The 12,192-nt window shown below is 39.8% G+C and overlaps 1 long non-coding RNA gene across 1 annotated transcript; it reads right to left on the minus strand.

The window, feature by feature from the left end:
• Nucleotides 1-2,015: 2,015 nt before the first annotated feature.
• On the minus strand, nucleotides 2,016-5,794 carry LOC113046342 (uncharacterized). Its single transcript, XR_003276067.1, has 3 exons — nucleotides 5,384-5,794; nucleotides 3,274-3,379; nucleotides 2,016-2,562 (listed from the first exon to the last, which is right to left on the minus strand). It is a non-coding gene; the product is annotated as an uncharacterized LOC113046342 (long non-coding RNA).
• Nucleotides 5,795-12,192: the final 6,398 nt, after the last annotated feature.

A 12,192-nucleotide genomic window follows, 5' to 3' on the forward strand; every position in this document is an offset into this window, starting at 1 on the left:
TTTGCGATGATTGCCCTTGATTCAAGCCTTCGGTTTACCCGCGCTCATAACATTAGCACAAAATCAGTTGAGAATCAATCACCAAAAGAATCAGTTCGGTTCAGATGCTCTGTGTGTCGGTCTGCTTCACACTGAATCACACATGCGCAGTATCATCAGCTCCTCGGTTCTCGAATCGGACGCGTCTGACAGAAACGGTTCTTGACTCGAGAACAAGTCATTCTTTCGTTTGTTATCTGGCTCGGCTCGGTGTTCATCTTCAGTTCTCTCTTCACAGCAGTTCAGTCAGTGTGCTGTTTGAGTAAATGAATTACTCCGGGATATTGGTTTGTTTTAACTCAGAGGGAGTGTCAGCCACATTAAACAAGTTAACAGCTTAAGTCATTTGCGGATTAATGCTTATTGGAGACGTAAACCGTTTTAAACGATTCAGTTCGATTTGGTGAACTAGTTCAAGAAGATCCGGTTACATCGAATGATTCGTTCCCGAATCGGATATCACTACACTACTGTGTTTTGAATACTCTCACAACAGACACGGAAGAGAAAACAATGCTGAATGAAGTCGTAGTTTCTGCTATTTTTGGACCAAAATGTATTTTCGTTGCTTCAAAAAATTCTAACTGACCCTCTGATGTCACATGGACTACTTTGAAGATGTTTTTCTTACCTTTCTGGACATGGACAGTATACCGTACACACAGCTTCAATGGAGGGACTGAGAGCTCTCGGACTAAATCTAAAATAACTTCAACTGTGTCCCGAAGATAAACGGAGGTCTTGCGGGTTTGGAACGAAATGAGGGTGAGTTATTAATGACATAATATTCATTTTTCGGTGAGCTAACCCTTTAAGCAAAACATGGTCTGGTCATAGTGTATATTTGTCAATGTGAATAATTTTTGGTCTCACTCATTTGTTTAGTTGTTTTACATTTTACTGGTAGTCCACTGTATAAAGGATTTTATTTCTTTCATTTGGATTAACATTAAGGACACCGACAGCAGATAGTAAATTAAGCGCGGTTACTTTCTTTCTCCACTGTTTACTTTCACTTTAGACATAGCTGACAGTTTTTTAGAGGATACTCTCCAAGACGGGTATTTTGACATAATGTTGTATGTACTTGTCGTTACAAGAGCAAGAAGAGGCAAATTTCGGTGTTCAAGCACTTTAAGACGCATCTCTCTGTGTGCATCCTCAAACGGCGAATTGTATTTGTTTGTTAAGGTGAAGGAGAGCTCAGTTCGGTGTTGCTGTCTGTGAGACGTGGCTCTCTGCATGCGCAGTTGACACAACGCACGAGTACTCAGTTGAGTTTTTCCACGTCTTCTGTTTGAATGCTTTAAACTCTTTCGAATGTTTAAATGGGCAAGGCTTAAAAACATGTGTAAATGATAAGATTTTGTGACAATGCGCAGGATGAACCCGGAATATGAATGCAAAGCACTGAATTTAAGTGCTTTCCTTCTATAGAAAACAGTTATAAGGTGTAATAAAAACCAAATTTGGTCTTTTTTATACCACTTTCTTCTTCTATTCGTCCTACCCCGAGAAAACACTCAGCATGTTGAACTTGGTCCTCCAAACTGTTTTAAACCAAGTTAATAAGTTATAGAATGTCCCCTTTATCATTAGACCACTATCCTGTGACCAATGTCTTTATAAAGTCATTAAGTCAATTTCGACTTGTAAAGTCATCATTTCTTTTTATTTTGCGATTATGAAATAAGTATGTCATAATTTCGACTTTTTAACAATTTTTTTTCTTATGTATATATATATTTTTTTCTTATATATATATATATATATATATATATATATACATACGTATATATATATATATATATATATATATATATATATATATATATATATATATATATATATATATATAAGTATAAAAATTATATATATATATATATATATATATATATATATATATATATATATATATATATATATACTTTTGATGAAGTGGAGAGCAATGTTGTTGGTGGTGTTGTTGTTCAGCAGTTTTTCAAATGATCTCCTTTTGTGTTCCACAGGTGAAAAAAGAAAAGAAAAAAGAAAGTCATGCAGACTGTTTTAACCAGAACAACCTGCATTGTATTTAAGGTATAAGGTATCAACGGTTCAATGGTTTGTTTGTACATGTACATAAAAAATATAAAAATGTAAAAATATATTGAATCAACTGTGATTACATCCTTCACCGCCTTGTTTTTGATCCCATTTTCTGTAATTATCTAATGTAGTATTAGACCATGACTATGATGTAAAAGCATAATGCGAACTCATGATATTACCTGCATAACATCATCCCTTAGAACACAGAAAGTGAGTCTATCACCATGGCATCCATTGTCTAGCACAGATGTTAATTACACCCCTAATGAAGCGGTTTCCCTGACGACGTCCCACCTCTCGGCAGACAGCTGTAACCAGACTTCTCTTTCAGGAAGAGGCACAGATGCTCTCTGGAATCAGGAAGGTAAAGACTATGTTTAATGTTAGTCTGGGAGGAGGACACTGCCTCTGGGATAAAGCAGCTGTTTGCTCCTGTAAAAAAGAAAGAACAGAAAAAAAAGCATTACAAGAAATATGCTGAAGAATGCAGAGGCTCATATAGCCATTCAAGACTCGCTGTTGGTAATTATAGTCCCAGAGATAATGGCATTATCAATGGCAGAAACATCTGCACCGCGTACACAACACTGCACAGACATGTTTACGGCATGGGGCTGGAATCAACACACGTTTAAAACGGTGGTTTGCTATCTAATGAATAACTGATTCTTTGTGGTATTTCGAGCCCAGTTCTGAATTACTGTACATATTACGTGTCTTTCAGTTTAATGGGTAGTGTATAAGAACCCTGTGGGAGTAAAACACGTCCAAGACCAAACAATTTCCCTAACCAATGAGCCTACAAAATGTTTTCATAACACTTTGAAATATTTTAGGAACAAACCTCCCGGTACAGGTTAGTTCACTCATCTAAGTGTTAGGTGGTTGTCAATACAAACATCTTTGGAATGAGGATTCTACAACATTTTGCAATGAACATTCTTTTCTAAATAAACATACTGTTGGGAATGCAATAATGAATTGTGTCCAATGATAGCATTGTTTATTTGCACTCACCATCTGCTATGGTTTAGCACCTTGATTTATGCAAATCAGGCAATGGCACAAATGCGCCCCAAAAATTTAGTGCTGAATGAAATATGCACGATACAATTCCACATCTTGTGAATGCAGCAGACTTACTGACTTGAGATTGTACAGCATCTTTCCAAAACTGCCGTCCAGACAACAAAATTGGCTGTTGTATTTCTCAGCTGGTGGGTCGCAAGACCGTTCTGAGTGGCCCATGCTGTGTACAATCAAAGAAACAACATCAACAATCATAAAAGCTTCTTTCTAAATGTTTTCTGATGCAAGACTTTTATTTGGAAAGATGTGCGTGAAAGCTGTTGACACATTTATTTGATATTTTTTGTTAAGTTTAAGCAAAGACAAAAAAGTGCTGTCCCAATTCAATATCTGCGATCAGATGAGATGTTGTCAGGCTTAATGTCATTTTCATTCTTCTATCGTTATTTTTGTACCTTGTTATGAAATAAAAAGTCTCTCACCTCAGAAAAAATGAACAATCCTGTCCTGTCCTGTTATACTATGCTTATAGCACACACTCTTCTATAAATGCGCCAAAACTGAAGCGCAAAAGAAACTACAAGCGTGCAACGTGTGAAATAAAAGTAAAGTACCAATAAATATTTATAGATAGATTGTTAATAACCAAAATTTTTATAATTAGACATATTTATATAAAATAAGTTGTGGTATGCTAAAAATACAAATAAATAAATGACAAATACATACAATTTTGAAAGCGGACTTAGCTCCTGTATTTCCTCTGGAATTAGACTTTATCATTTCAAACTACATTTATATTGCTGTAAAAAAAAAAAACAGAGCTGTTAATAATGACTTAGGTGTCCCTCAAAATAAAGTTGTAAGATCCTGTAATGAGATAAGAAGTGATCCATGAAGTGACCGGAAACCATTTCAAATCTGTTTTTAAAAGTTTTTAACCATTCTGGCAAGCCTGTGGTATCAAATACACGGCACTGACGGATAGACATATTGGGACTTTTTTCAAGAAACCATTGAATTACGCAACAATTGGTTTATGAGCGATTTACAAAGAAATTTGCTTGGCCCATGTTTCATGAATAAGGCCCATAGATTTGCAATGCATTTTGAGTCTTTTTGCATGTTTGTTAAGACTGGGTCATCAGTAAAATGTGTTATCATTTGGACAAACTATCTCTGCTCTTTTTTTATTTGATGGATAATGAATATCATACAGAAAAGAAAGAAAAAGCAATGAAGTAAGAGTGAAAACAAGTTGACTGACAAGTCTATAAGCAGGAATTTATCCTAAAAGGAGGGCAATTAGGTGTACTAACAACACCACATCTCTTACCTATTACCTTTACTATCAGTGGTTCCTCGTAGATTTAGACTAAACTCCTCCACTGAGGAAAGCTATTTTAACAAGACCCTTGAAGGAGGAAAAAGATGATCGTAAAATCAGAAGTGTGCATGGTGTCATGTTAAACTAATCTGTGGAATTTACGAGCTTCTTTCAAGTGCTGACCAGAGAGCAAAGTCTTGTGGGATTTGAGCACCGCATGGCTTCACCCAGGGTCTCGGAAAGGTGAGTTAATATCAGATTCAGCAAATAACCTGTGGCCACTCTGTTTAACCCATTTTTTATTTTAAACATTCACAACTCATTATGAATGAACTGAGTTTTGTAAACATGTCAGGGACTTCAAAAGAAAGCCAGGATTACAGCACTGGTCAATTTACATCTGTCTCCACTTGCTATTTTCATGTTTTACAGTTTTCTTTAGTTTTAGAGTTTCAACTAGAGTGAGGTCACCTGCGTATTACCCTTTCAGACAAAGAAAAACCTGTTGCTAATAGTAACAAATGTGAAATATGAGCACTATTATTCTGGGTAATGTTTTTTGGTGGCAGTGTCAGGTCAGTGTGTCCTTCACGCTAGTAAGTCTTTAGCTCCTTGCTCAATAAACCTACTTGGGGAGAGATGTGCGATTTTTTGTCCCCATCTCTTTAGGATGCTCAAGCCAAGTCAGAACAGACTGTGCTGCACATCTGTACTGCAAAAATGCCAAAACGTGTGTCAGATTCGATTTAAGCTCACATGAACTAAACCCACCCCTGTAGCATGAATTTTAAACTGTAACATTCTTCTATTCCCAAAGCATTCTCTCAAGCCCTTTCCTTAAAAAAAAAAAAAACATACGCTCAGAATGAATCACCAAAAGAAAAAAGATACACTCACCTCTAACAAAAGGTCAGAATTTCGGTCAAGTCATGTGTGTGAAATTGGTGGTAAAAATTGTACTGTGCATTAACCTGAAAAAACAAGGTGAGAATTTGAGAAAAGAGCAAATAGGGAAACTTGAAATTTATAACTGCTACATGTGTCCATTTTGCATAAATATGTGTCGATTTGTGAGGTCTGACAGAGATGTGCATGCAAGGAATATCTGCATCTGTGTGTATCCATCTGTGTGTGTGTGTGTGTGTGTGTGTGTGCATGGGGGTAATCTAACAGATTTATGGGCATATCTTCAAAATCAGTCCTCAGCTATGTCATGAGCCAAGTACAGGGTGCATTATCTGAACTGATGTACTGTGATACAACATCCTGATGGGCTACTTTGGTCATTTAGTGTAAGAGAACACACGCACTTTCAAAAAAAAAAAAAAAAAAAAAAACACTTTGAGAGAGAAAGTGAGAGAGCGAGAGAGAGAGAGAGGGAGAATAATTAAAATCTGTAAAAGAAAGATATTTGGCATACTCTGCTGTTTCCTCTGTCTTGGAAAGTATCCAATTTCCAGTGATAACATCATTGTTTGACATGGGCAATAAATGTGTGATGTTCCATGTAACTGACCTTTAGTGAGCAGGTATAAGCTTGAATAATACATTACCTGCTCCCACTGCCACAATGTACATACACACAAACTTTGACTTAGCTATCTAAATGGCATACAATGACATGCTCTAGATTTTTAAATAAGATTACTACAGACTAATCCAAAATATATGCTTGCATTTATAGAATACAAATAAATAAATTTAGCCCACATTATGAAATATAATTTCCTTTGAGGAAATCCCCAGATGTTAAATTTGGTTTGGTTCCCAAAGTAAAGTCAAGTAAATCAATACATAAATACACACACAGTTGATAAAAAAATAAAATAATAATAATAAAAAAGAAAACTACATTACATTTTTAATTACAAAGAACCTGGAAAAGTTACATTAATTTACAAGGTTCTTCATAGTAAGCTTCAATGCCAATAAAGAGCCTTTATTTTTAAGAGTTTTAGGGGGAACACAAACTGCTGTTTCACAATGAGTCAATCAAAGTAGTGGTCTTAGAGACAGAAATCTATTGATTGTTTTCACTTTTAAGTTACTCTGTCTGTCCTTTGAGCACCTTCTCATGAATGAAAAGAAAACCAATGAGACTAGCCAGACGTCATCTGCTCTGCACTGCCCCCTCCTGGTCAAGATAAATTGTAACATTTCCCTTTCTTTTCACAGTCTGAAATCCTTACAATGAGCTTTAATCATATTCTTCCTGTTCGGTTTTTCTATTTGTACCAACTACATTTAGAAACTCTTGATTAAAATCAACTTAAATTTTAAATTTGAGTGGCATAACATGGAGACAATACATAATAATAATAATCAAAAATGGGATCAAATGGGATTCTAAATCAATAGCACAGGCTATTAGATCACAGACGTTTCAGTATCGTCCTGGTGGGCTGAACAATTTCGAGGAACCCACTATGAGATCACTTCACATCATAGAGGCAATTAACACTTACAGTAGAGGTAAAATATTGACACATAGATCAGGTGTTATCAAAGCTGAAGAATGTCCAACTCTATTGGCAAGCATAGCAGTACTATCCCAGACGGTTTGGCTGCCCCCATTGGAGTAATTCAAATTTTAATTGCTGCTCAGACAATGATGTGTCCAGGAGGGTCTTCCCCCAGCTTCTCTCTAAAGACAATATCGCAACCCAAAGCAGACAAAAAGCTAATATGGAAGCAACCATGCTGTTCTGAACTCCCTTCTCTTTTAAAACAATTCAAGAAAGTTTCAGCACTTTTATGAATACAGAGTCTAGGGGTCAGAGGTCCAACAAAGCTTGGAACATTACCGATCCCACATTTCTTTTGCACTCCATTTACTTCATCATCTTTTAACTTAATGGCTTTACCTCGATAAACTCTACCCTGCAATCTTGTGTTCCTCTGCAAGCGTTTGAACTGCTTGGTATATCTTGACCTGGCTGAGCTATTCACACAAACCTGTAACTGATTGAACCAAACACACCATCTAAATGGGAAATCAATGTCCTTTCAAACATAGCACAGAGACTGCATTTGCCCCACTGTTATCAAAATCCTGTCTCACTCTTTGACACCATAAAGCACACTAAATAACTGACCATGAGGCATTTCTTACACAGAAAATACTAGGCATTCCTTTATATAAATAGTTATATGTTGTTGTTTATACTAACTTCAGATTTTACGGCATGCAAATGAGCTGACATACTAATCATAAAGATACATTATTGAGTCATTCCTTGCAACAGCAACCTTTTCATTTTTTTTTTCATTTTTTTTTTCTCTCCATCTTGCGATGACGTCCGAAATTGTTGGATGACTTATTTCCAACGCCCTATTCATGGAGAAAAGAACCTGTCAACACACGTCAGAGTTGCATAAACACTTGAGAAAATATAGATATTAAAATAAAGTCAGGAGACAGACAAGTGAGATAAAGTGTGTTTTTGTAAGATGTGTCAGGTTTAGCAGCCACTACCTCACGCCTGATTCAAAGTCATCCTCCGTCTGACAGGGAAGTCAGCAGCGCATCTACTTTACAAAGCAAACGGTGATGTCCAAAGATGTGTCCCGGCCCTGATGGGAGATAGCGGCCCTGGCTAACTATGTGGTCTTTGTTTTTTGTTTTTTTGCCTGCAGTAATTTTTCTGCTCGGTTGATGAGCAAATCAGAGTTAATTGTTGCAAGAAAAGACGAGGTCATCAGCTAGGGTAATTTAAAGGAAAATGAGGTTCCGCTAAATATGACCTCACCGCTGCGGTTAGAATCCCCTTTGCCGCCTCCTCAGGCGGGGATGAGGGTTCTTCTCTGGCCAAATCCTGCACATGTGGCTATATGGGAGGTAGACACTGAGATTAAAATAGGGGTCAATGACTAGGATAGACTGTTCAAAGGGCTTCATCAGTTCTATCCTGTTCAACTGACTGGCCAAGTTACATTCATCGATAGCTCAAGGGGCTCATAGATCATTCCGCAGCCGTCTGTGTATATCTAGCTGTGTCGTTCATCACATGACTAAGAATCTACTGGATTTCTAATGTGACCTTTAAACTTTTGTTTCCATCTCTATGGGGCTCCTCAGTTTCCCATGTGGTCCAGCGCTCTGCTGATTGCAGCCTGAATTTGAACGATGCGAGGAAAGAGTTCTGTATGCCATTCGGCGCTTCGCTCTCAAGCCAATGTCCTTTAATCTCTCTGTAACTTTGATCCACCCCCTGATCAGGACCTGTAGGAAAATTAAAGACCTTCCACCCACTTACAAATCTTCAGTTGGCTCATGAGTTTGCCAGTGACTCTTCGGTCACTACAGCACAGAGTGGCTCAGAGTTACCAGACAAAGGCCTAAACCACCTGTGCATAAGCCTCTCTTTGGTTCATCACTGAGAAAGAACGAATGAACTTCCTTGACCCTGCTGTGAATTCAAACAACACTGGATTTGAAAGTCTGGGCTGAGGTGCTGAGGAAGGTGCACGATTAGTTGGGGGGATTCGCAGAGTTTGGGGTGAGGGAGGGATAAACCAATTTCATTCACTTTTTTTTTAAGAATACATTTCGACACACAAAAGTAAACTGTCTGAGTCCATAGCTAATCTCATCCTCACTCTCCCAGTGTAGAAACACACACATGCAAACAAACTACTAACTCCTGGAACAAGCAGACAAACACACTAATGCAAACACAGACACCAAGCTAAGCAGACTGATCGTGAGAAAATCCATACAATCACACAGAAAAAGCGGGTTGATCTATAAACTGGGTGATCCACAAATCAAGCAGCTCTCAGGTTTAACGAAATAAACAACTGCACAGCAAAGCAGTAATTAATGGCACTCTTCCCTTTTCTACAGTTAAGACATGTCAAACAGTGGGGACCTGGCATGGTAGATTACCGAAGATTTGCAACACTTGAGGATTACTCAAGAATGCCTGATTTTGATCTCTCTGCTCTTAGCCTTTGATTCAGAGTAATTATTTTAAAAGAGTGAGGTTTTTCCCCCACCAACACAATGATGAATGGCTCTAATGATTTCTTAATTTTCAGGCACTGAGACAACCTTATCTGTGTTTGTGTCTCAGTGTGTGATTTTTGAGTGCTTTGTCTGCCACATATCCTACTGAGGTGAAGATATCTCTGGACATGACATCATTTTTAAATTCAATTTAATGGAGCAGACATAATTTCTCTGTGTCCTCCCTGTCTCAAGTGTTCTCACCTGCACCTTCCCTCTGCTGTGCTGGAGGAGAATAGTGAGAGCATATAAGTTATGCTTAATTACAGAATAGATTCTTGCTATGCTATTATTTTCTGGTTAAAAATACTTCTGTCTGCTGTGCAAATGTTCTTTTGCATTAGATCGATGCTGTACTTTACTACAAGCCTACTATGAAGCAGGGCCTTACAACTTTATCCATACATATTTTGTGCAATAATAATTATATTTGTATCTATTTTAACATTTTGCTTAGTGGTAAAGAAAACTGTAGCAAGCCATGCAAAATAACAGCTTTAAGAGAAAACAAAAGTCTGGTTGTATTTGTGCATTCAGTTAGAAATAGTTCTAATATGATAGACACAAAATTCAGAATTGAGAAATTGAATCCCTTTGAATTTATTAATTTGGAATTTGATTTGAATTGGCCACACCCCAGAGGAAGGTAAACTGGATGACAGGAAGATGAAAAAAAAGTCTTTCAAACATGGCTCTATCTGTCACAGTTGGTAAACCGTGTTCTCAGGGTTTTGCACTTTGTGGGTGAAGTCTGTGTGTTACGTGTCAGCACTGATTAGTTTGTGGGTGTCTCTGCTAATTGTCATCAGCAACAGCTGTCACTCATTACTCATCCCTATATATTGGCTTGTCTAGCGTCTTGTGTTTGTTAGAGCGTTGTTTCATGTTTTTGACCTATGTTGCTTTCTTGTGTGTTTCTGCGTTGGATGTCCGTGTCTCCCCGGAACCCCCGTCCACTCTACGCATACCACCACCAAGCAACATCACTTACCTTCGGCTCGCTTCCCGGCAGTTCCTGTGTCACCCTCTCCTGCTGCCAACTCACCTCCGCCTTCCGGATACTTGATCCATCGAATACACGTCGACTGTGTATTCCTCTCAACGTCATCTTTGTGTCTCAGTATCGTCTTGTATCATTGTCTCCATTAAACTGTGTTTTACCTCGCACTTGCTTCCTGCCACTCCTTCAACCAGTCGTTGCAGAATGCTCTCACCAACATGGAAGCAGCGAGCACCACTTCACTTTCCGAATTCATCCATCACAGCATCAACCATAAGGATCAGCAGCAGGAGAGCATCGTGATCACCGGACATGCGATTCAAGCGCTGGTGACACAGGTGTCCGAGCTCACCCAGCAGATTCATCAACTCACCTCTCCCACTGCGCCCATCGCACCACCTGTGCCGCCCGTCCCCCGGGAGACCTCCCAGGACATCTTCTGGCCAGAGCCGCGACTTCCGGTGCCAGAGAGCTACTCTGGTGAGCCTAACTTTTGCAAGACTTTCCTGAACAAATGTTCAATGCATTTTGCATTGCAGCCCTGCACCTTCGCAACGGAAGAGTCCAAGGTTGCGTTTGCTCTTACCCTACTATCTGGCAGGGCCGCCTTATGGGGGACGGCGGTGTGGGAAAATCAACATCCGTGTTGCACCTCGTTCCACGCCCTCTACGAAGAGATAAAACGTGTGTTTGATCGAGCCGCGGCCAGCAGGGAGGCCGCTCACCAGCTCTAGGACCTCCAACAAGGGAAATCGTCGGTGGCGGTTTATTCCATTCAGTTCCGCACCCTGGTGGGTGCTTGCCAGTGGAACGAGGCGGCGCAGTGGGATTGATTTCTGCATGGGCTGGCAGAGCGTGTTCAGAAGGAGATCTACCTCCCTTGAGCTCCTCAACGGTCTCATCGACCTGGCACTCCAGGTGGACGCTCGGATTAATCGCCTGGGTAAACAATCCATGTTTACGATCACGATCACGAACCCAAGCAGGTGGGTAGAGCTCGGCTTTCCCGGAGGGAGAGAGAGAGGCAGAGGTCCCAAGGACTATGCTTATATTGCAGTGGCTCGGAGCACTCCATCCATTCATGCCCGGTAAAAGAGCCAGCCCGGTAGTAAGTTTGAAGCTACTATCGGGTGGGATCTCCGCCGGTAGGTCCTCAACCACATCTTCGACTCTCCTTCTGGTAAAACTGCAGTGGGAGAACCACACTCACGACTGTCACGCCCTTCTGGACTCTGGGGCCAAAGGTAATTTCATTGACTCTCTCCTTGCACGTCACTTGAACCTTCCTGTCCTTCCTGTGTCTCATCCCATCCATGTCACCGCACTCAATGGCCAGGAACTGCCACAAGTCACTCACTACACTGAACCCATAACTCTGCTCACCTCACTCTTGACCTCCCCAAGTACTCCATTCAGGTGGTCGGATGCAGCCGAGACTGCATTTACCAACCTCAAGAGCCGCATTGTTTCAGTTCCCATCCTTGTAGCCCCTGATCCCACATGGCAGTTCGTGGTGGAGGTCGACGCATCAGAGGTGGGGGTAGGAGCAGTTCTTTCCCAACGTGCTCCCTCGGACGATAAGATGCATCCCTGCGCGTTTTTCTCACATCGTTTATCTCCTGCTGAACGCAATTATGACATTGGTAACAGAGAATTGTTGGCTGTCAAATTAGCTTTATAGGAGTGGCATCACTGGTT

Source organism: Carassius auratus, chromosome 27 (genome assembly GCF_003368295.1).
Source record: "Carassius auratus strain Wakin chromosome 27, ASM336829v1, whole genome shotgun sequence".
Classification (NCBI taxonomy): domain Eukaryota; kingdom Metazoa; phylum Chordata; class Actinopteri; order Cypriniformes; family Cyprinidae; genus Carassius; species Carassius auratus.